This window comes from Neolamprologus multifasciatus, chromosome 1 (assembly GCF_963576455.1).
Source record: "Neolamprologus multifasciatus chromosome 1, fNeoMul1.2, whole genome shotgun sequence".
NCBI lineage: Eukaryota > Metazoa > Chordata > Actinopteri > Cichliformes > Cichlidae > Neolamprologus > Neolamprologus multifasciatus.
In genome coordinates this window covers 30,924,970-30,946,921 of record NC_140439.1, presented here as the reverse complement: position 1 = coordinate 30,946,921, position 21,952 = coordinate 30,924,970, and the positions used below count along the sequence as shown (strand labels likewise).

The 21,952-nt window shown below is 37.7% G+C and overlaps 1 long non-coding RNA gene across 2 annotated transcripts in view; it reads right to left on the bottom strand.

The window, feature by feature from the left end:
* The window catches only part of LOC146526050 (uncharacterized), a 74,354-nt gene extending 54,573 nt beyond the window's left edge, over positions 1 to 19,781 (bottom strand). The window contains exons 1-2 of one of the 2 annotated variants that reach the window (XR_014872016.1): positions 19,489 to 19,781; positions 10,572 to 10,722 (exon numbers count right to left, since the gene is read on the bottom strand). This is a non-coding gene — a long non-coding RNA (uncharacterized LOC146526050). The remainder of the gene's footprint in view (positions 1 to 10,571; positions 10,723 to 19,488) is intronic. The other variant, XR_014872006.1, reaches the window with a different exon arrangement.
* Between the last annotated feature and the right edge of the window lie 2,171 nt (positions 19,782 to 21,952).

Genomic DNA, 21,952 nt, shown 5'->3' with positions numbered 1-21,952 from the left:
AGTCAAGTCAAATTCATTTTTGTCTAATCTGTGTCTAATTAAAGAAGGTTTGTTATTGGAATGTCAGTAGAAGTGAATTAAATATGGCATATCTGCAGGTTTCAGATGTATTTTTCTCTAACAAGTTTTTCTAACAATACATTTACAATTTATTTTCTGATATTCAAAATTCTCCCTATATAACTTTTTGGCTATATAGGGAGTAGTAGTCATAATTCCTGTTTTAGAAGCTGATACAATGTCTAAACTATATTGCAATTTTGTAAAGAATTAATCTCTAGGGGATGAACATCAGCCACTGTTATTCCTCTGAATAAAAATGAGTAAAATATCATACCCAACCAGAGCTCTGACAATAAACAAAGGAGTGCTAACGCGAAACAGTCTCATATTTGCCGTGTACACTTCTCACCTATCCTGTGACTTGAAGGCAGATGAGTTAACGGTGTGTTGAGTTAGATTGATGCATCCCCTCTCACTGACAGTTCTGAATCATGGCTCTAAGCACACACACCAGCAGCAGCTCTGGAATGTCTGATAAAATGATATTAATTCCACACATTAATGAGATTAATGAATCAGAGCAACTCAAAGCAGAGAAACCAGCTTTTCCTTTTTGTCTGGCCCTGAAATAATAACACAAAGGTAATTATAGTGCATCCATCAATCTGCTGCCGGACAGTCTAATTATCTGAGCATTTCTGAAGTGCTCTCACTTCTTTGCACCCATTTGTAATGTGTGATATGTTATTTTTTCATTAATGGAGAGCTCATCTGCAGCTCTTCCTGCATGTTACAGTGGCTACCTGTCAGAAGCTGAGAGGGCTATGATTGAGAGCTGAGGGCCTGAAGATTGAGAGATCCAAAATTTCCATGATGGATGAAGATGTCATACTGCTAAGAGGTACACATCATCGACTCATCGTGCATCTTGACAAAGCACTCTTATCCTCCGAAGGGAATAATGAGCATGCTGACAGCACATCCCCTATAATCAATGGCTTTCAAATGAGGAATCAACTCAACTAATTAAACAAATAATTTCTTCAAACTACCATAGAGTTGTGAGTTTGTCTTTTACTGTCTTTTGCCTCCAAATATAGAGGTAATAACATATCATTCAGGACTCCACACTAAACAACACTACGTTTTTTGGGGGGTTGAAACATTTTCCATAATCTAAATAAAGATTTGCCCTGCAGATTTAGCTCAATTCAAAATCACCTAATTAGCTATGCTTATGGTTTTCTTGATATTTCAATGATACAAGGTTGAAACCCCCAATTTATACATTGTCTGTTTTCAAATAGTCTTCCAACAAATCTGACCTTTCCTTAGTACAAGATGCGTGGATGGGAAAACATTGTTTTTAAGTATTTTAATTAAGAATTGAATCACTGTTAACATGACAACCCTGGGACATTCTGTGTTATTGTGATTTCCTAATACATATCATTCAGCCGCCTCTCCAGTGTGTCACTCATCCTACAGCTGAACAACAACTCCACTTTTCTGGACTGCTGCTGGTCAGAGTAACCGTTGTTTTACTATCTGAAAGATCAACTGTGAGCTTGAAGGCCACTTACCTGAAGCAGGCTGTGAAATGATTCATGGGCAACCAATGCAAACTCTCCAGGGCAAAATAACGAATACCTTCTCCAGCCATAGGCCATCTGTGAAACAAAAGAGTCAGTTGCGTGGTGACCTGGGTAGCATACACAAGATGGGATGGGCTGGTGCTAGATGATTAGGACTAGCTGAACTTAACTAACTGAAATATTCATATATATAACCTTTTTTAACATGGAATCCTCAAGATTAGTCATAACAGCAGATCAAATGCAAAATTAAGACCATTCGAGATGCAAGGCTGTCAGATCACTTGGACATATTTTGACGAGATCATATTCAATACAGTTCATAAGTGCAAATCTCAGCTAGGTAAAAAACAACAACAACAACAACACACATGTGCACATGCTGATATGATGGCCATTTGTAAACTTCCATGAGAGTCCCAAAGACATGAACTGATTGAACTGCCCAGGTGTGTTAACTAGTGAAATATCTTTTTTCTCTTATTTTGAAAGTTCATCCACGGATGGGTCCAAGTCACTCTGCCCAGAGGTTTTGTATGTAATTTGGCTGCCTCTCCAGAGGTCTTTCCTCAGAGTAAAAAGAGACTCTGTCGCAGGTTAGAGGACCACTCTAACCACAACCTGCATCAGGTGGAGAACTGCTTCATGCACCAATACACAAAGCCCACTGAGGCCGCAGAGCACAATCAGGGCTACCATCACGGCCCAAGACGGTGAAGCTAGAGTCTATTGTAAGGACAGAATAGTATTAGTAGTAATAGTATTTTCACATAGTATATATTGTATATATTGGTTTATTGTGTCACGCGCCCCATAGTACCAGCACAATGCAGTACCCCATCAGTCAAAAATAGTATGTATCATTTAAACTTGCTGCTCAAGTTTTAAAGGTATGAAAAGTATATGACCAGTCCAGTGACCAATTTGTTTGTTGACAGTAGCTTACAAACAGAAACATTTCAATGAATTATTCATCTTTGTTGAAATATAACTAGGAAATGTTTGCATTCAAAGAATAAAAGTAATACAACCTACAACACCAAACACCAATTGCTTAAACCACAACCAGAACTAAACCTCTCTCAAACAAATTCTTCAACTCCATCATCTGGACTTTAATGGATTTCCAAAACAATAATAATTACATGAGATGACTGAGGCATAACAAGGTTTGGCTCAGCCTGCCCTCCGTCCTAACTAATTGTGCCGTGTACAGAGAGCCACTTCCTGGAGCTTCCTCACTAATGGCTCCACACGATTGATATTTCAGAGAGAAAAAAATGTCCCCAGCTGTCCAAATAACCGAGTTTAAATCCTTTCCCCCCTTTATTTTAAATTTCTACACTGAGACGGCCAGAAACTCATCCTACCTTATGTGTCACACAGAGACTCCATAGTTAACCTACATTTACATCTGTTTCTCTGAGTAACTATGTTCCTTTACACCTGAACAAACTATTTCACAAACTACATCTGTTACATTTCTTTGAGCCATTGTTTAAGGAGGATGGAGCTGTCTGAGTTTCCATTAGCTCAAAAAATGAATAGAGAAATGCCTTTAAAAGCTCTTATACACGGAGCACACCACAAATCATTTGACAGACAATGTTATGATGTGTCTCCTGTCTCACTGCAGGGCCTTGCTTGAGGGCAGAGTCCCCCATCTGATAAACACTCCTTTAGTTCTCTATAGCTGTAGCCTAGGGGGGAGTAAAGAGGAAAATGTACAATCTGTGCTTGGCTTAGAGCTGTAGAATAAGCCATAGACAGGTTAATGGTAATATCATGGAGAGGTCTCCACTTTAATTTCAATAAACTCATTAAAATTTGAGACAAGTCGCTCTGTTTGATTCAAACATCTTGTAAAAAGCTCATAAATGTCCTTTTCTTTTTATAAACAGTGGGGTCAGTTACTTATCGGGTATGGCAGAGGGGTGCTATTGAAGAGTGGTTCTCATCTTTGTTTTTACATAGAGGCAGAACAGCTGACAATAAAGTCAACAAATTAAGTTGAACATAAATCAAGACCTAGAAATTTTCCTCTCAGTGCCACACAGGGTCTTACTTGTACATGCACACACACAACATAATGGCATTTAGACACATCATGTTTATTCATGTTTCTGGCATTTATATGTGCAAGAAATCTGAAAGATAAAGGCCTTTTTGCACAACTTCTTAGTATGACAGTCAAAGGAATACAATTGAGAGCCTACCATCTCTTGTTAATCAGTTGTAGGCCACTAGAGAGTGGAAAAACTTCCTACATTAAGATTACACTCAAATATAGCAGTTTGTTTATTTGACAAACAAAATATCACCAGGTTGCAAAATCCTTAATAAGTCTAAATGTACAACAATCTGATTTTCTTCTTTATTTGTACGCACAAATATTTTTATGCTATACGAAGGAGCATTTTGCCATAGGATGCTAATATACATGCATATGCCAATGTCTCTTTTAGACTTTCCAACAAACACAAAACCATTTAACTCTGAATTTACCACTAAAGGTGATATTTGGGCTTAATCCATTATCTATAATCAATCTGCCACAAAACATCACCCACACTGATGACACAGGTAATCATCTTTTCTGTCTATCTGATTTGAAACCATGGATAAAAAGAAGGATTCCTTTTTCTAATATTATTGAATGTGAATAAATGAATTAATAGTATTTTTTATTATTATTTATAAAATATTTCATTTCGATGTATTTAGTCATTATTTCTTTATTTATGTGCCATCTTAATATTTTATACCAATTCTTCACTAATCCACTTACGGCCATGTTCCCAAATAACATTTATTTGCTTTTTATATGATCAAAAACAAAGTCTTTGAATAATATAGACATTGTGACACACTATAGCAGTAGTTACATTTATGTAGATGCCATATAGATATGAGACACAACAACAACAACACAACTTGTTGTATCTCACAAAGTGAATGTGACAGATCCAAATATCCCATGGGAACACCTAATATTGTGGTAAGGGACCCGCTTTCTTTACTATACTATGAACAATTCACCTCATCCAAGACTATAGCATCTCTAAGTTGGGTTATTCTTTCCAGTGTCTGATAGATCACCTCCCTAGCTTGAATTGTGTGGTTTGAGGCAATTTCATTTTCCAGCCTCGCTCAGAAGTTATCTAAATGGATTGTACAATAATCTGTTATGCCCTGAAACCACACAGAAAATAATTATTCTGTGTTCAAATGTTTGACAGGAAAAATTAGTAACAATCACCAAGAGAGCAGGTGTTTTTCTTTTTCCTTCTCTTTTCCCCCCTCCCTGAGTGCCCGCAGCAGAAAAGGTTGTGTACAAGGCTAGTATTGATTTTAAAACCATTTGACAAAGGATAAATAAGACGGGAGAGGAGGGAGGCCTTAGCCATGAGCTTTTTGATCAATCAACATGTCACAGCTGGAACTAAATTCAATTCTTATTTATCAAAATCCCCTGCTTGGTTAGAATGCTATGCAACAATGCTTTTCAGACACCCTGAAAAGTCCTTAGAGCCACAAGCATCACTGTCACCTGCATAGATTTCATGACGGAAATACTTTGCTGTGAAATCTTTATCATGTGAAGACAATAAATTCATTTGAATTGCATGAGGTCACCTATATACAGAGACGTCAGACACCCTACATTTTGTTCTTACATACACAATTTCAGATGTCAGAACATGTAAACTGCTGGTGAATGAAATAATATGCCAAAACATGTAGTTGCCGCTGTGTAGGTTGAACATACAATTGCATTTATGTCCACAGATGAGCATCTATTACCTTTCATCCGTATGAATGAGCCGACAGCCCTATAATTCCTGACAACCTTTGTGTATGTTTATAAAACAGAGGTCAAAGGTCAGGATCTAACCAGTTATTTCACAACAATAGACTGATTAACGCTGAACACCCAGGGTACCTTCAATCAAACACACGTGATTAAGAAATGCATTTTCTATCATCTACGCATGAAATCAGATAAAAACCTTTCTTGACTTTTATCGCAAAAAGAACAGAACAGAACAGAAGAGGTCATATTTTTAGAACGATACACCTACTCACCCACCTTTGATCCAACACTAACCCTTCAAACACCTCATCCAACCTATAATAATAATCTCTTTAATAATGGCAACATAGTATCTTGTGGAGTATAAATAGTATGTGATGGGGTTAGGGAAGGAGTGGAACCACATTTGATAAGTCAGGCATTTATCACAAGGTCAACACAAACAAACACTAATCTTTGAGTAATTTAAACTGTAAGAACAAAGTGAAGAAACAGGTGGAAAGTCACACAACTATGGGTGTAATAGAGATGGCGATAAGATTCACACTCACCTTCTTGCTACTGGAACAACGCTAACCGCTAAGCCATTGTGTTAAAATCAGAATGCATTACTGAGCCTCCAAAACAAAAACATCATTAAACTTATTTACATACAAAACCCACACACAAATTGCTTTTTTAAAAGACATCATAATAATGGGGGATTTAGTCAAAAGCTCTTCTAGTTGGAACAGCAACTTATTAAATAAATAAATAATAAATACATTTTTATTTATATAGCACCTTTCAAGACAGAATCACAAAGTGCTGCACATAAGATTACAAGTCATAAAAAGATTTAAAAAGAGAAAATAAAACAGGCAAAAAATTAACCAAAAGCAGTTTTAAAAAGGTAAGTTTTGAGTTGTTTTTTAAAAACAGCTACTGTACTCCACTATTACAGTGGAGTCTTGTAGATAATTCCTACCCCTACAAACCCATGAGTAGTATTAGGTAGCATTAAGACAATGACAAAGCTGAACAGCTGATTCAATCCAGGATTGCCCAATGAGTAACATATTCCATATTTATTATGTATGAACTTTTTTGGAGAAAATATGCATCTGTTTTATACAAAAAATATTTAAAATGGTTTGCAGAAATAAATCAAACTGACCAGTAATACCAGTGCAAAACACAAAATTAGCACAAATCACGTTAGGCTCCCCTCTACCAAGTGTAACGGATTAAATTATATGTGGCAGACATTCACAGGTCACACTGCTCCTTTGTAAACTCAACACCCATTTCCTGTTCCCATGCAGATGTGGCTTTGATGATAAATTGATTATCAAACAACATAAAAGTGGTGCAGATCTTCAAGATTAATGCCCACTGGTGACAGCTTGAAGTAGACAAGTTTTCCCATGGTTGACTAATAAGATACAAGTAGTTGTTTGTTTGTTTAGAGAGTGAAGAGCAGGACAAGCAACCTCATTTTTATTTTTACCACCACCGAAACCTATATTTGAAAGCCTTGAAAATTGTAAATATAGAAATATTATAAAGCAGTCTAATGTTGAGCAACTCAATGGCCAAGTATAAAACTATGTTCATGAGATACTATGCTGTGTACAACACTATAATATTAAACTGTTAGTCACTGATTGTATCACGGCACTGTTTTAAGGGGTCTGAGAATACCGGCAACTCAATCGGCATCATTCTAGCTGAAGAGAGAGCAAAGAAGAATAAGAAATGAAGGTGATATTTCAAATAAATTACTCGGTATGAAAATATTTATCTTGAAAATTTAATTAGCTTCTATGGCCCTTTAGCTACAAAAAAAAATCATTTTAAGGAACATATCTATTTTGCATCAGTGAAAATCATGAATGAAAGCTCCACCTCTGTCCAACACACAAGGAATCAATCTGAAATGCTTATGACAATTAACAGTGCGAGATGCAATAAGAGCTGGGTGTTGTGACAGCTTAGATTTGGATTAAACCTGGCTTAATAGGATAATTTTTCTCACAAAAGGTACTCTGTCAAACCAGAGCAATCAATTATTATGAATTATACATGCATTGAATTAAGTGTCTAATGTCATTAATATGTCTCATTAGTTTGCACTGAGTGCAGGAGATTTTCTCCTCTGTGACTCTTCCATCAAAAGGAGAAGAAATGGGGGGGGGGGGGGGGAGGGGGGTAGAGAATAACAGTATTTGCATTGAGCAGAGGCGCCATTGTGTCAATGTCAAATGGAGTGTTTGTAATGTCTCTCTCTCTTCTCCTGGAAAGCATGAGCTTTATTCATTTCAAATATTTTCAGTGATGCATTAGTGTCAGGATGTGTCGGTTCCATTTCTCAGAGACGAGCACAACTCTGACAGCATGGGCGGATGTGTAAATACAACAGAAAACACTTAACTATGAGATCATCTGTGCTGGGTTATTAATCTCGCTTTTTAAGGGCCTGTGTGGCCTGACTCCATGATCCTCCTTTCCCTTGTGTTGCTATATTTTGAACCATGTTATCTTCCTGGAAAAAAAAAAAATCCATTAAGGAGATGGATGTATTTTGGGGATGGTTGGAAAACAAAAGGAACACACAAGTGCTGATTGGGTGGGTTATGGGTTAAGGACACATTTACAATTGCCTTCTTTGTTTGGATGGGTTACAAGATACCATACAGAGTCCAATGCTCCCACTGCTGCTGTAAATCCACACATCTCCCAGGTTGATGAGTGAATCCCTGCCCAGCAAAAAACACAGAAATGTACTTTAAGACGTTTAGTGCTAAAATATAAATCGTTTTGTGTTCTTGGGTGTTTTTTTCTAATACACATTTTCTACAGAAACACCGTACTTCACATCAGTGGCACGGCTTGGGATTGGTATTCCAGGTCATGTCCCTCACACCAGAATGGGTCTCAGTCTACTGGCTCTACTTATTCAAGGCACATCTCAAAACTCAAAATAGTCTATAAGCATGTATTGCAATGCATTAAATACTGATACTTCGTGTGAAAACTGAATCACAACACTGACATTGTAGACTGCTTGAAAAATATAATCTCCAATTATTTAACCTAAGTATATTCATGACAACTCGCTGAGGTCATTCTCTGCTGTTCCAGCACAAGTCAGACCATACAATATATTGCCCATGCTTATTCACAACACTGACTTCTAGACATGCAATGACCCCATGTGTCATCTCTTGTGGTGTTGAATCAAGGGGTGATGACATGTCCCTGCTGCAAGCTGGTAAGCACTAAACCACAGGCCAATGGTGCATTGTCACCCTTCAAATACATTAGAAAACAAATCCATAGCTTCAAAATCTTTACGTAAAGATGATGAATGCCCAATTGTCAAACCTAACAAAGAAGAAGACAGAAGCAAAAACAAATAGATACAACATGTGCCTTTATCCAATACAAGGCTATAAAATCGCAGATAAAGGGCAATCATGCACGCCTTACATAGAGCTTCTTCTAAGGAGACACAGTAACCTTAGCCTTGTTGAATTCAATCCAGGTATACTTCAATTAATTAGAACTAAATAAATAATGTGCAAGAAGCCTATTTAGAGGTTTTATTCTCAAGACATAAAAGCCATTAATTATCAGGGTCAGTGTAAGAAAGCGAGATAAGAGGGAGCAAGGGTACATCACAATAAGTGAAACAGGTAGAATTCTAAATGTCAATTAAACCAGTGAACTTTAAATCACAACATGAGATAAACAATATCAACTAAAGATGAAGTTTTGAGCTTGATATTTTCTTACACATACCAGAGATGAGAGACTCCAAACTAAGAGGAAAACACTGTTAAAACATTCTCCTGAAATTATTCTTCTTTGTTTTTGAGTGTCCATGGAGGCAGGTGAAGTCTGCCCTTATTACCAATGTCAGAGATTCGATTAAGCACGAAGAAAGCAAATGATCCCAATGAACTAATGATTAATCCGGCAGGTCTATTTACTAATGTACCAGAATGCATTAGAGGCATAAGTTAATGGGGACAGGACATCAATTCAAATACAAATGAACCACATTTGCATTGGACGCTTATTGACTGGTGTAACAAAACGAATTACAAAAGGTAATCTACTTATAAACCTTAGAGACGGATGAAACATGATTCCCAACATATCTACAATTTAACTTGGAACCTTTCTTGCCTCCAGAAATGACAGCATCAATACAAACAGATTGACCAGTGTGTCATCAAAATAAAACATCAGTTCCAATTAAAAGACAAACTAGAAATAATTAACCTGATTTCTTGGCACAGCATGAGGAAAACTATTTATTCTGATAGTGCAAGACAACTTGAACCTTACTCTGTAAACTCTAACATGCATGCATGCTATCATGCATACCTGCCTTTATAACTGAAGGCAAAAACGATCATTTTTTTGTGTACTGCAGTGTAATGAACTCCCATTACGGCTATTAGCAGCAGAAATTTTCCCACACCTGCTTTGCCAGGCAAAGGACAGTGTGGGGGATAGTGAGACGTGCCAGAGGCGACAGTGCTATGGCATGCCTGAAAATGTTCCAGCCGTGTGCAGGGCTTTCCCTAGGGACAAGGAAAAAAAATAAAAAATAAAAATACTCCTCCTGCTTTGTGGATCAAAGGCCCAGACTTAATCCTCGCTTTGTTCTTGTACATAGATGAACATGAAAGCCCACTTCAGTGGATTGCTTCCCTCTGGGCCCTTGGGCACAGCACTGGACCCAGAGCACAGTCTTATCAATAATGCTGCACTCTTAACTATAGGCTTAAATTAGTGGAAAATATTCTACAATTTGACGGAAATCTATCCATTCCCTCTTCCCAGCGGTAATGACACTTTTGCTAGCTTGTCTAATACCATCTAGTAAGTGATTTTTGTAAGGGGAGGAGGGGGGTTTAAAAAGAGAAAAGCAGCAGTTCTATTTGATGTTTCGATCTGGGATTGATCTCAGAGGAAAGACTCAAATTCTGAAAGTAGGATTATTGGCTTCACTGGCTCTCCTCAGATGTCAGAGATCTTTGAACAGCCTTGTAAAGTGCACTACTTCCAGGCTGCTGCTGAACTGCTTATGAACTCATCAAAAGAGCACCTGTCTCCATATTAATGAGGCACCATGCACTTGACAAGGGTCCTCTTCCCACACATACCTGTCCCCTTGAGAACCTCACCACTTTTCCTGGAAACCGTAGAACAAAGGTGCTTCTCATTCTTGAGCTGGTGTCTCCTCACATCCACTTTTTGGAGCAAGCTCACCAGAACATCTGTATTGCAAAGTGCCCCACCGAAAGTAGAAAGAATCTGCAATAGATCAGAAATGGAATTAATTAAATTATGTCGATTTGTTTATTTTAGACAAATACGTCTTGTGTCTGCTAGTGTCACTGGAGGTCCCAAGACAGCTTGTGATGTGATCTGCCATACTGAATTTAAGCAAAATTTTCCATTTTTTCATATGCTTCATTTTTTTAAATATTCACTCAAAAATGTTACCAAAGGGACTTGGACACCAAACTTGGTGTGTAAACTTGGAAACACTCTCATGAGTTTACCAAAAAACTGCAGTTCTTCTAAGTATCATTTTTTGATGTAAACGCCTAGGCGTTCCTACAGAGGCAACTGCAGCTAATCAGCATGTCTTAGGCTTCACCCACTACTTTAAGCCATTGAACTCTGTGTGTGTGCGCGTGTGTGTGTGTGCGTGTGTGTGTGTGTGTGTTTGCACATGCGCGTACACTGCTCGTGCCTTCTGAACCACATTTAATGAATTTTTTGACTATTATTATAGCTTTTTGTGTGACACAGACCCTCCCAAAGGTTTGTGCTTCTGTTTTAGGGAGTGAATCTGTGATTTTTTCAGTCTGTTACTTAGTACTAATTAGCGGATATGCATTTGTTCTGGCTCCTAAAAGTGCTAACCTTGAAGTTTCAAAGTCCAAAGAGTCAAAACAGTCCAAAACCAGTCGGGGATGTCACAGTGTCTGTGTCCTTTTCTTATAACAATGCTTTTGACGTGGTCAGGTCAAGCTGACATAGCAACCTAGTATCCTGCTGAACTGCTTGGCCCCTTGTTTTACATGCATTTACATCTAAAATAAACAAACACACCTTATACTATGAATGCCCAGAACACAAACTGGATTTTGTGCAATTAAACACTTATGATAATTAAGGATGAAAACAGATAAATAAGATAAATGTTTCATTTTGATGCAGCAGTGATAGCAGTTGTTCTCTGTATATGTGGGTTGATGGATGAGGATTGGAGGGTCTGGCAGTGTCGGCGTGGGGGTAGGGGTTGGGGTATGGCTGAACTGTAATTGATAATGTAAAGGCAGATGGGGGTCTCCGGGGAGATGGAAAGAATCCAAGCAGATGGCCAAATTGCCGCTTATTTATGTGGAGCAGAGGACTCAGCCCTCTCGTCCACATGGTATGATGGATCATTATAGCTCTTTGTGCATAAGCACCAATATGCTTTTAAATCTGGACAGCAAAGCTGAAGAAAGCCAACAAGCAAATGTGCCATATTTCAAGGGTCCTGTCAGGAACATTGGTGTGGGGGTGGGGGGTTATGGCAAACAACCTATGCCACAATGAATCTAATTAAGACTCTACAAGAGATCCTCAACAAAAATGGAAAAGGGAGGTTTGCTAAGCGTTGTTTCTTCAGCAGCAGAAATGTATAGTAGGAGGATTTGAAGTTTATGAAGGCTGCCATGCTCAATGCGCACACACTTGTGTTAGTGGTCAGTTTGTTTTGATGACATACGCTGTCATTACCTTCGATCAGCTGTTTTGTTCGCAGACACAGACAGATTGGTTAATATGGTTGAGGCCCCTTTGATCCCACCCTGTCCCTGGGTTAACTCTATTAATGTCACCCCGGACCACCTATTTCATATTTACTAAGACTCTTTCATCTCCCCATGTAGTAATTGGGCTTCTAATGTGAAAGCACTGACGTGAAGGCCATCCATCGGACTGAAATTACAGAGCATTCTCTCATGGCTTCTCATAAAGACACTTCAATACTAACCAGCTTTCCAGTGTTGGGGATTGTAGCTTTAAGCAACTCTTCCATATCATTTGTACAAAGTTGTCCATCTTTAGTGGAAAAAATTGCATTAAATGAACAAAAACATCACTGAAAACTCATAGGTAGTACCAAGGATATATGACTGTGTCTCTGTGTTCAATGAAAGACTGCAGATAAACTACTTATACACAGATCCTGAGTTAATGAAGATTGGATCAAAATCACATCAAGATGTGATTGAATATACTTTTAAAATACTTTTTTTGAGACTTATATTTTGTTGCGGTTCACTTCCACCTTCCTGTAGCAACAAACAGTATGAAGTTTGTGACTACAGCTAAAATTAAGTGAACATTTTTGTATTTCTAAAACAAGCAAAAGCCCTGAAAGCTTCCACTTTTTACACTTATGTATATCTTGCGTGATACAGTTATTTGGAAAAAATAACTCCCCACAGAAAAGCAAAGTAAATGTGTCATTAAATGTGGAATGTATAACACTTCCCTGGGCCTCCCACATTTTACATTCCAGAGTAACACCAGCGAATATTAATATTTGCTTTTCATTTGAACCAGCAGTGGTGCTCTGTTCAGGAGGAGTGTGGCAAATGTGACCTTCAGACAGGATATTAGAGTGACTGAGGGAGTATGATTCAGCCACAGTGAAACAGAAGTTGGACATAATTGCGGATATTGTTTTTCCAAATATAAAATGAATGCAACAGTACATCTGCATTAAATGACTAACACTCGAGGTGACTGACTGGAGCTGACTTTGAGGTAAAGGTTTTCTTTTTGGGCACCCAACACTGACTAACATAAGATGAGAAAATGACCCCATCACAGTAACTGCAACTGTGCTTCTGTTTGACACTAGCATAAAGCAGTGGCTATTGTTAGGGAGGGATTACTCAGCACCCAACATTACACTTCTAGTCACAAAGAGAATAATCAGAACGTGAAAGAGCTATCATGCAGCCAAGGAACTTTGGGTCCTAAACAGAGAAGTTAAGCTCTAGAAATACACCCTGTTTTGAGAGCTGATACCCACATTAACAAACACTTTGAAGCATAACAAGGACACTAATCAGTCAATGATTTACAGCAGAGGGGGCTCCTCCACTCTATCAAAGGGTTCTTTTTACTACAGTGTGGGTCTTATTGTTGTAATCTTCCCAAAAGTTTATCATAACATGGCACTATGATTGTGGACAGATTAGAGTTTAGTAGAAGCAGCTTTGCCATGGAAGAAAATGAAACAAGAAAATACACAGCTCAGATTATGTGCAGATCCATTTAGATCCAAACTAGTATATTTAAGGATTAAAAATGACGTTATTCCTAAAAAAAAAGAAAGAAAGAAAGAAAGAAAGAAAGAAAGAAAGAAAGAAAGAAAGAAAGAAAGAAAAAAGGTTCATTTCAGATTTATATACATTAGCCAAACTGAATGTTCTAAACAAGACTTTGTAAAATGTACCAAAAAGTAAGTATTGTGCTATCCCACATATTGGTCATGAAAATGACACTAAGATCTAGGTTAAAAAAAAAAAATATGGGAATGATTTAGCTAACATCCAACTTTCCAGAAATTTGCAAGACGATTATGACTCATAGCATATGTACTCTAATGCCATGGAAACCATTGCAACACAGCTAATTTTGAATACAATAATGAACGTTCACAACTGATGTTGATGAATCACCAGAATGGTAATCTGAGGAACTGGATTGGCTTCTGCCGTCTGCCAAAAACATGATTCCTCCAGGCAACACATGCAGGAACTACAGACAAGTACAGGAGGAAGGCTATTTGTTTGAATTATTGGGCAATTTTCCATCAATCAAAAAAAAAAAAAACATTCCTTAACCTCATGTGAAATAAAATCCCAAAGGAATACTGATTCCAAACACAAAGAAAATAGGAAGACAGTGACTTGACTAGAAAGTGGGCCGTGTTTTTGATGTAGCAGAGTGACCACTCATTCTACACTTTCAATGCATGATTCTGCTAAAATGGTGACAGTGTCTGCACCCAATTTTGGTAATAATTTGCTTGGACAGAAAGAAACAGTCTGGAAGCAATTTGTGATAATACAACCAAGTTTTCTTTTTCCTCTAACTAAAGTTATTCTAACTATTGACCTTTCCAGTGCTTGAATGGCATTTCCAAGTGTTCTGGGATGCCAATGGTGCTCTCAAACGGAACTTTTTAATTCTGTGCGTCAGTGTTGTTTTAGGCCTCGTCTCTGGGGTAAAGCATTTAAACTATTACTGTATGCGCACTCTTCTAACACATTAACTCAATAGTGGACCTATTGCTGTACACTTGGCAACATCTATTTAAAGGACCGAAGGATATAAAGATTTTGATTTACGTTACGCGAGGACCTAAAAAAGTAAAAGTCTGACTTTTCTCGCTGAATTTTCCTCGTGTTCTGCGATTACTTTGTGACACATCCGTTGCACGTGGAAAATTACCACTTCAAATATCTAAAGAGACTCAGAATTCACAGTTGTGCTTTAGGACTATGAGATAATCTAACAACCTGCTGAGCTCTCTTCCTTTTACACTGCTGCTCCCTTGTGGTGTATCAAGATATGATAGGCTGCTGTGACAAAGTGTAAATCCAGTGGTCTTGGGTGATTAATTAGCAACAAGAAATTAGTTAGATTGTGTTTATTCCTGTTGTTGAGGATTCATAAAATGAAAACCAACTACCTTTCAAAACAGAAATTACACAAAGACAGCTGATGCTATTGTTTTATCTTAACAGATTAAGTAAGGGTTTCATATTAGAAATGTAAAATTTAAGTTTTCATTTCTCTGACGTCATATATCATCCTTAGGTAACTTAGAAATATGCAAATATACATGGCTGGTGGCTATATTTTCCAAATCTAGCTGAAAGGTCTATCCAAACATCTGCATCACTCACACAATTCAAACTTGTCCCTCAATAATATGCTTGTCCTGACGCCCCAACACCTTCATCCCAGCCCCCATCTCTCAGCAACGCAATCAGGTAAATCCCACATTAACTCCTGGGAAACAGCCCATTAATATTTCACTTGTTTTCAAGCCTGTTTGTGCCATACATCAATGCCCAGCTACTCCTTTCAAAGCCATACATTAGAACTATTTTCAAAATACTTCATTGTCAGCCTGTGGCAGCCTCATTACTTATTAAGATAAGAGAAAAGATGTTCAGAAGCAGTTGGCGGCTCAGCTTGCTTTAAAAGATCCTTTCTACTGTTCCACCTCCTCCGCCTGCCTCCTACACTACCTCCTTCTCTGTACTCGTTTGTGTTAACACTGTCAGAGAATCTTTAGGTAGTAGCTTTGTTGAAAATATGTGGGATGTTACTTTAGAAAAAGTAAAGAGTACCAAAATAATTGCTAGAACAGACTCCTACGAGTGCTACAATGCATAAAGCATCCACAGCTTGCAACATTAAAGCACATTACTATCAAAACACCTGTAACTGAGTCATTGGAATACACAATAAGAAAATACACAACATGTATTTTCATATTACACACATGAAAAACTTGAACCCTTGAACCTCTAAAATAATGGGACTGGGTGGCTCGCTTATAAACTTCTAAGGCTAAAAATCTTCACTGCCTTTTTCATTCAGATTCAATTATTGACCTTTACAGGCAACATAAGCAATATCATCTCAGGTATATGAGGAATATTTGGAGAGCACCTAAAAATCAGGAAGAATAAACTGCCATGCTGAGGCTGTGATAACCAAAGGAAGATTGCAGTGCAGTTGCCTCATCTTCTCTGACAAAAACTGAATAAAAAAAATTTAATTGCTATGATGGGTTTTAAAAAATATACTACAAAAGAAAGAAAAGATCAGAGAGGAAGATTTGGGGATGTTATAATCCTTCTTTACTGTCACTCTTTCAGGATGATGGCATACCTTTGTAACTATTGAAAACTGTTTTTGAATGCTTCTTGACGGGTCTTCATTACCTGCACATCAAAACTGACAGCAGATGGAATTACTTTCAAAAGTATTTTCAAGTGTTGATATTAAGGCGTAAAATTTCTTTTTGTCTTCAAAAACTGCACCACCAACTACTCACAAGTGTCCAATTTGGTGAAGACAACTTTCCTTTATCTCCAGAACCCATAACGGAAACCAGCAAAAGCAAGAGAAATTACTCAGCTGATGCTCAAAATAATAGAACTCCAAGAGAAGCACTAAGTTGGAAGGAAACAGTGACGCGTTAAGTGTCACAAAATACAAGAGCCAGGATGAGAGACGCGTGTGAAGAACGCAGTTAAAAGTTTTTTAACTTAGACAAAAATGGTCCGTTTAGAAAGGAGAGACCGCAACATTTATTGCATACCAGATGCAAGACTTCAGTTGAATTCCTAATCACTTTAAGATGACCTTGATAGAAAACATCATGAAATCAAAGAAAGGTGTGCAGGAGAACTTATAAGACACTCAGAATACAGCATTTATACAAGGGTCTTAATAATGTAATGGTGGATACTGTTGACATGTGTCTGCTTAATAAAACAAAAATGTTCTGAAGATGGAGTACAGAAAGATCATCTTACACACTTATTTCCTATCATGTTGTTTCATATACCTTATGTAAAAGCAGTGAAAATATCACTTCATACAATGGCTGTAATCTCAAAGCAATAGGAATAAACAGTCTATATGGTGAAATGACATTCCTGACACATGATGCTTAAACCTGTCCACTTGTATTTTTCTTATTGTTGGACCGATTATCCAGCACAAGTCCTGCTCCTATTAAGGCTTTCTGTGACTGAAGTCAAATCAATAATCTCAAAGGTTGGCAATAAAGCAACATACACAACTAATCCAAATTGACTGTCTGGATCATCCTTTACAGAGGAAGAGGAGATGATGCCATTTTGCATATCATGATGCACTAACAACCTAACTATTCATGAAAATGATCAAAATCCACCCTTAAAACTGTTCATTTTAAGGGGTTTTCCATGTCAACCACAGCTGACAACGAGTCAGTGATGTGGAACTGGTTTGGTGTTTGTCCATCAGATACCCACCAAAGCACATTTGTTTTGCAAGCGGGCAGCCGTATTTGTCGGAGTAAGGCGCTCGTAAATCTGGGAGTAATCTGGGTCCAAAATTCCGTCTATCATGTCCCAAAGTTAAACAAACACTGCAGCATCACTGAGAGTTAAAAACTGTCTAAATTCTTTCATGTTTGATAAAATGATCAGTATTGCTGCTTTACCAGCTGTAACAATTAAGTTTAACATCCGGGTATCCATGAAAACAGAATTTATTACATTTAACGGAGTTAGAAGTTAGCAAGAAGTTAGCAGGAAGTTAGCGGAAGTTAGCTCGCTAGTTTCGCTAGTTACATAAGCATAACCCTTGGGCTAGCTGGTAGATAATAATGTGCTACGTGATCGCTAGCGACACAGCTATGTTAGCATAACATAAACAGTGAAGCTGGAGGATGAACGCTAAGTTTTTTCCACTTGATAGAAGTTAAGGTGAGGGTTCCTGATGGTTAGAGACAAATGCAATCTCATGGCAGGATGCTGTAAACAGACCAAGCTTCAGTCAGGAGAACAACGGAGTCATTAATATACTGCAACAACATGGGAATAGAGCAGCTGCGATGGAATACAGCATTATTGAATCAATATTCTATAATATTGAAGTGGAGGAAGCAAGAAGAATAAGTTGAATAAAGTTTGATTTATCTGACTGCTTTGTTTCTTGTGCCTTATAATCCCGTGCACCTTATGGTCCGAAAAATAGGTATTTGACGTTTTTTATTTGACACACTGCAGTTTCATGTTGCAAATCACCTCTTTTTAACTGTAGTGGATATTATACATGGTTATGCTCAGGATATGTCAGCCCATTTCTACTGGAAATGACCTTTGGTTAAACTTTCAGCAAGGAATTTGCGTTTGCACTGTTAAATTTTTATATAGCTTTAATGCACATAAAAAACAGCTGCTTGTTTAAGTAAATCGATGGGGGTTTTGCGCTAGTAAAGTTGTGGAGTTGTATTTTGTCTTGCATCAATTATATGGTCAGTTATATCATTATCGCAAATTTTCAAATATATATTTGATAAATATCTTTGGCCATATCGCCCTGCTCTACTAAGGAGTCAAGCCTAAGTGTAATTGGAGTCTCTGCACACCGCACTTCAACAGCAGCTCCTTTCATGCCACAGTCTGACTGATGGCAAAAATAAAATAACGACCAACTAAAATACACAAAAAATCTACCTTATCCAGAAATGGAATAAAGAGTTTAATAAGATGTGTAACATTTTGTTTTTCCGTACTATTGTATAGTAAATATGTACAATATGGAAATTACTGTCACTTATACTTGAAATATTGTCCCTTACCTAATCTTACTGCACACTTTGTTTTTAAATTTGTATTTACTTCTGACTCTAAAGTCTGCACAAGATTTCCTTAGCATCCAGACCCAGTGTATGTGTAAACTGTGTATAAAGATTTAATCGTCATCTTTTTCTAAATCTTCATAAAACCCTTTTTTATAAAAAAAAAAAACAGAAAAGGCACAGGTGTGAGCAATAAATACAGTTATGAATGCTCTATTTAGCTGTCACTGGAAGGCTACACCAACCAGCTACCATGCACATTAGTGTGACCATGAACCTGTAATTAACTGCACCTGTGATTTTCCTGCACCGAATTGCCTCCGTGGCTTCTGTAAGCTAATGATTATACAAAGAAAGGGTCTGTGTTACTGCACACGGAGAAGGGTACATGACATGGCAACCTCTACAGTAACATAAAAACTGAAAACACCAATTCCAGCAAAATCGCTATTATTACACATATTATACGGGCAATTCAGCATAACGTAACGCCAGGCAGACGAAGGGAAACTTTAAAGTCTTTTCAATTTTTTAGCTCTTAATTAAATGAAAACTTTAAATACTACAAACTGTAATAACAAGCTGCCAGTAGCTATCATTTAAACAGGTGGGGCTGTTAGCGGTTGTACCTCAGTACGGAAAACTTTAGGCTACTAGCGTCATCATCTTGACAATATCTTCACGGTCCTCTTCACGTTGCTCCGCTCCGTTAAAGGTACGTCCGTGTGAATCCGTTAATTGTGGACAGTTTTTTTTAAAAAGCTTCTGTTGGCTGTGTTGTTGTGTACACAGCGAACACAGTGGTACAGTTTCTCTATACTAGGCGTGTCTTCCTTTCACCTGTCAACCTTTGACCTCTGCCTCGTGACTACTATGCGTATTTGCAGTGACACCTCCTTGAATGAAACAAATAATCTAAATTTACCTACTGTCTGGTTCTTCGCACTGACTATGAATTTTCTTCATGCAAGATGTGAAGACAAATTACACATGTTATTAGAGAAATAGTAAAAAGATGGATGACCGATAACTGTGGCTTTACACATTTATCAAACATCGCTTTACATTATAGGCACTGGATGTGTTGCATAGTTTGCATATAGGTAGACAATCTCAAAAGAGTGTGCTTTTTAAAACAAACTTTCATCTTGGGTCCAGAATGTGTTTGGAATAAAATTTAAACGTAATGTCCATATTATATAAATCAGCTACTTATTTCATGAGGTCACCGGTCGACAGTAAATATTCCAGTTATTTATTGTGATTTTCTCGTTATGCTATCATATTGCGAGACTGGGTTTTTTGGTGGAGCTCAAAGTAGCTGTGTATCTGTAAAAATGACATACCAGTGTCCTTATGTACATATTTAACTGGTGTTGGTGAGCTTTGCCAAATGCTTGTCAGTCATCTCAAGAACAGTTCTTGGAAAAGTTCACCTAACTAAAGGAGAAAAATGCACGCACAGCCAGCTCTAATAAGCCTGCTTTAATAAAGGCAACACTTTGCTGCAGGTAAGTTGATTAATGACTCAAGTGAGGCTAAATTTTTCACACCACTCCCAAAGTGAGCACTTCCACACTCTATTCCTAATGGTTTACCAAAGCTGCTTGAGGCGCAATGCAGGTACAGTACAGGGAGTATCGTCTGTTCCCAAGCAGATTATTTACACTTTGCCTTTATCAGCCATCTAGAATCAGGCTATTAGTCATCACAGAGCAGATGAAAAGCCAGAGAAACTGAGCATTTACAGTAAAATGTTGATGGATGTAGCAGCATCTTAGTGGTCATACATCACCAACCAGGCATCACTGACTCACTGATCACTCAATTCTCCAGAGCTGATAGATGTTTTTTATTTAGTACGCACATCATGAAATGTTTGGTTAGACTAGAGACAATGGCAAACTCAACATATAAAATCTACTGATTTGACACATTCCATCCTAAAACATAATAGCAATAAAAGGTGTATCTTGAGGCAAACAATCTGCAAACTCAATCAGATAGCAGTGTCAGACTTGCCTCGGTACTGAGCCATGAAAAACATGTACCCATGGACATAGAGTGTGTCTCAATTAAAGAGCTGAAAACTCTGTGAGCAGACATGAGAATTTGGACTGTAAACACACTAATATTATTCATTACATGGCTTTAATGATGCACATGATTCATCAAGGAATCTGAGCCACTGAGAAGCACTGGTGACTGGCCTGGCACATGTGCTCTTCTTCAGGCGCTGTATACAGTGTGTGCGTGCATATCTGCTCCTGCGTGTGGATATAAGGGTATTTGGAAGGGACGTCCCTGTTCTTTAGAGAGTGGCTCCCACGACAGCCTGGGGTGCCACATCCATCTACGTCTTTTTGCCAAATTTGATTTTAAATATTTATCACACCATACATCTTGGCTGAAACAAATTGCTGGCAAAGTGCTATTGTCTGGGAAACATGTAGTAAGAAGGATGGAGGTTTTAAAGGAAACATCAATGTTTCATTTGGTAAAATATATGACTGGGAAGTGTATGTGCAACTACAGCAGTTTTCAAACAGGAGGATGATACAGAAGTACAACTTTCTGAAGTTTATTTTTCCTGTGGCGTAAAGGCGGATGGGGGTTATTTTGAGATGAAATCCTCTTTATATCTTTCTACAGCTGTATAATGTGTGTGGATCTTTCCATTCATAACATGTCTTAAAATTGCAAATGTAAATTTGTCATTTATCAATCTTACTTCTGTGTGGTCTTTTTTAATTGTTTCTTTTTTGATGGTGTTATATATTGAGCACAAATCCTAGATGAACAAAAATCCAAAGAATCATTATGCATAAATGATAAGGATAAAGTGATACATTTTCACAAAAAATAAATAAACAGGAAAATATTAATTGCATCTCGGCTGTGGATTCTGTTTTAGGTGAGGTGATACTATACAGGCTGTCATTCTTCAAGCAAGAGTCTACACGGTATGCCTCCAGATTCCCTGCTGTGTGTGTGATGTGCTTCCTGCATCACATTTCTCACATTTGACACATTTTTTTAACCAAGGAAACTTTTTTTTAAAGAACACACTTTTTTCTATTTGACCTGAAAGTT